This window comes from Schistocerca gregaria, chromosome 6, assembly GCF_023897955.1.
Source record: "Schistocerca gregaria isolate iqSchGreg1 chromosome 6, iqSchGreg1.2, whole genome shotgun sequence".
Classification (NCBI taxonomy): Eukaryota; Metazoa; Arthropoda; class Insecta; order Orthoptera; family Acrididae; genus Schistocerca; species Schistocerca gregaria.
Genome location: NC_064925.1, coordinates 16,009,636 through 16,013,334, shown reverse-complemented (window position 1 = coordinate 16,013,334; position 3,699 = coordinate 16,009,636). Strand labels below are relative to the sequence as shown.

The window sequence follows — 3,699 nt, the reverse complement described above, 5'->3', positions numbered from 1 at the left end:
CCATAGCTGCAAATATTAGCCGATAATATGAATTGTTGTCAGCTAAAGTCTGATGATGCAGACGACCGTAAGGACGAAGTACCCAAGAGTATCGCTAGGCCGTGCCTCTTTAGCTCAGTGGTAGAGCACTGGTCTAATAAACCAGGGGTCGTAAGTTCCATCCTCACAGGAGAAAGATGAATTTTGGAAATCAGTTGCGCGTCGTGGCCGTATAGCAAACAGTACCTGTGATGACGAACAATTAGCGACAGGCGTTTTTTTAAGATTTACTCTCAGATGTGATTAAGGCGAATGGCGCAGATAAAGCATTTGCCAAAGCGGTACAGCATAAGGTGGGACGAGGCAGTCTGAATTACATTTTATAGATGTATTTCTCACATATCTCAGAGTCTCTCGCGATCTTCGTCGTCGTCGTCGTCGTCGTCGTCGTCGTCGTCGTCGCCGCCGCCGCTTCTGCAGAAGTAGCAAATGGCCATCGTAGCAAATGCGGCGAGGGACGGCCTGCCTTCGATTCCGAATGCACAAATTGTGTGGTCTTGTTTCTCAGTCTATATTTGGTCGGTCACGTCAGAGGTTGAATGTAACGAATGGGTGGGAAAGAGCAAGGGGCAGCGGCTGTGTAGAACGAAAACACAAATCCTCAGGGGTGTGAGCGTTTCGAGATGAGTCGTATACATGTAAATATTGGTCGTCAGTGACCGTGTGGCCTAATGGATAAGGCGTCGGACTTCGGCTCTGAAGATTACAGGTTCGAATGCTGTCACGCTTGTGTTTTTCCAGTTCTGAAAAAGAAACATACCGTTTTAATGTAGCAATTGAGCAGTACGAAACCGTCTGAATGTTGCTGTTGACCATTTTTTGCTTGGAGATGCTCTTGAGCTTGAAACACACACAGCAAGACCGGTGTTAACTAGCGAAATGGTCGGCAGAGTGCCGACACCGCGAGTTTTGACTGGCACTTGCACATCTAAAACAACGTCGGAAAGTAACTCGTTCGGCTTTTGAGTCACATAAAGTATGTGTGTTAATTTTGACGCCACTAGCTCTGCTTGTTGTCATGCAATTTCTTTGCCTCTCAGAAATGATTATGACATAAAAGTGAAGTGCGTGACGAGTGTGACGTTAGGAAAACATTAGGCAGCATGGAGAGATGCTGTATGGGACCACCCAACCCAAACGATTACTGTGTGACGTGCTACCCGGCAAATATTCACCGAGGTAGCCGGCTATCTCAGTCGGTAGAGCGTCAGACACTTAATCCCAGGGTCGTGGGTTCAAGCCAGACGCTGGGCGAAACGGAATTTTGTTCCGCTGCAGGTGTAAATTACCGTTTTTCTGATTAACGAGATTTAATGGAAATAGCAACTTTAAACTTTGCCTACGTCTCTGTCAGTCGCAAGGAAACTGTATTTGAAGGTGAAGGTGATTTTGTAGACATGTGTAAAAGACATGTTCTGAAATGCAAGTGTTGTGGTTTGGAGAGCACATCGGTTACGTGTCAGATGTGTAGCCAAGCAGTAATTTGTCGCCATAGCTGCAAATATTAGCCGATAATATGAATTGTTGTCAGCTAAAGTCTGATGATGCAGACGACCGTAAGGACGAAGTACCCAAGAGTACCGCTAGGCCGCGCCTCTTTAGCTCAGTGGTAGAGCACTGGTCTAATAAACCAGGGGTCGTAAGTTCCATCCTCACAGGAGAAAGATGAATTTTGGAAATCAGCTGCGCGTCGTGGCCGTATAGCAAACAGTACCTGTGATGACGAACAATTAGCGACAGGCGTTTTTTTAAGATTTACTCTCAGATGTGATTAAGGCGAATGGCGCAGATAAAGCATTTGCCAAAGCGGTACAGCATAAGGTGGGACGAGGCAGTCTGAATTACATTTTATAGATGTATTTCTCACATATCTCAGAGTCTCTCGCGATCTTCGTCGTCGTCGTCGTCGTCGTCGTCGTCGTCGTCGCCGCCGCCGCTTCTGCAGAAGTAGCAAATGGCCATCGTAGCAAATGCGGCGAGGGACGGCCTGCCTTCGATTCCGAATGCACAAATTGTGTGGTCTTGTTTCTCAGTCTATATTTGGTCGGTCACGTCAGAAGTTGAATGTAACGAATGGGTGGGAAAAAGCAAGGGGCAGCGGCTGTGTAGAACGAAAACACAAATCCTCAGGGGTGTGAGCGTTTCGAGATGAGTCGTATACATGTAAATGTTGATCGTCAGTGACCGTGTGGTCTAATGGATAAGGCGTCGGACTTCGTATCTGAAGATTACAGGTTCGAATGCTGTCACGCTTGTGTTTTTCCAGTTCTGAAAAAGAAACATACCGTTTTAATGTAGCAATTGAGCAGTACGAAACCGTCTGAATGTTGCTGTTGACCATTTTTTGCTTGGAGATGCTCTTAAGCTTGAAACACACACAGCAAGACCGGTGTTAACTAACGAAATGGTCGGCAGAGTGCCGTCACCGCGAGTTTTGACTGGCACTTGCACATCTAAAACAACGTCGGAAAGTAACTCGTTCGGCTTTTGAGTCACATAAAGTATGTGTGTTAATTTTGACGCCACTAGCTCTGCTTGTTGTCATGCAATTTCTTTGCCTCTCAGAAATGATTATGACATAAAAGTGAAGTGCGTGACGAGTGTGACGTTAGGAAAACATTAGGCAGCATGGAGAGATGCTGTATGGGACCACCCAACCCAAACGATTACTGTGTGACGTGCTACCCGGCAAATATTCACCGAGGTAGCCGGCTATCTCAGTCGGTAGAGCGTCAGACACTTAATCCCAGGGTCGTGGGTTCGAGCCAGACGCTGGGCGAAACGGAATTTTGTTCCGCTGCAGGTGTAAATTACCGTTTTTCTGATTAACGAGATTTAATGGAAATAGCAACTTTAAACTTTGCCTACGTCTCTGTCAGTCGCAAGGAAACTGTATTTGAAGGTGAAGGTGATTTTGTAGACATGTGTAAAAGACATGTTCTGAAATGCAAGTGTTGTGGTTTGGAGAGCACATCGGTTACGTGTCAGATGTGTAGCCAAGCAGTAATTTGTCGCCATAGCTGCAAATATTAGCCGATAATATGAATTGTTGTCAGCTAAAGTCTGATGATGCAGACGACCGTAAGGACGAAGTACCCAAGAGTACCACTAGGCCGCGCCTCTTTAGCTCAGTGGTAGAGCACTGGTCTAATAAACCAGTGGTCGTAAGTTCCATCCTCACAGGAGAAAGATGAATTTTGGAAATCAGTTGCGCGTCGTGGCCGTATAGCAAACAGTACCTGTGATGACGAACAATTAGCGACAGGCGTTTTTTTAAGATTTACTCTCAGATGTGATTAAGGCGAATGGCGCAGATAAAGCATTTGCCAAAGCGGTACAGCATAAGGTGGGACGAGGCAGTCTGAATTACATTTTATAGATGTATTTCTCACATATCTCAGAGCCTCTCGCGATCTTCGTCGTCGTCGTCGTCGCCGCCGCCGCTTCTGCAGAAGTAGCAAATGGCCATCGTAGCAAATGCGGCGAGGGACGCCCTGCCTTCGATTCCGAATGCACAAAGTGTGTGGTCTTGTTTCTCAGTCTATATTTGGTCGGTCTCGTCAGAGGTTGAAAGTAACGAATGGGTGGGAAAGAGCAAGGGGCAGCGGCTGTGTAGAACGAAAACACAAATCCTCAGGGGTGTGAGCGTTTCGAGATGAG

At 46.6% G+C, this 3,699-nt stretch overlaps 1 non-coding gene across 1 annotated transcript; it reads left to right on the top strand.

Moving 5' to 3' along the window:
- The first annotated feature begins 3,156 nt into the window (after positions 1 to 3,156).
- Positions 3,157 to 3,228, top strand: Trnai-aau (transfer RNA isoleucine (anticodon AAU)). Its single transcript has one exon. It is a non-coding gene; the product is annotated as a tRNA-Ile (tRNA).
- Positions 3,229 to 3,699: the final 471 nt, after the last annotated feature.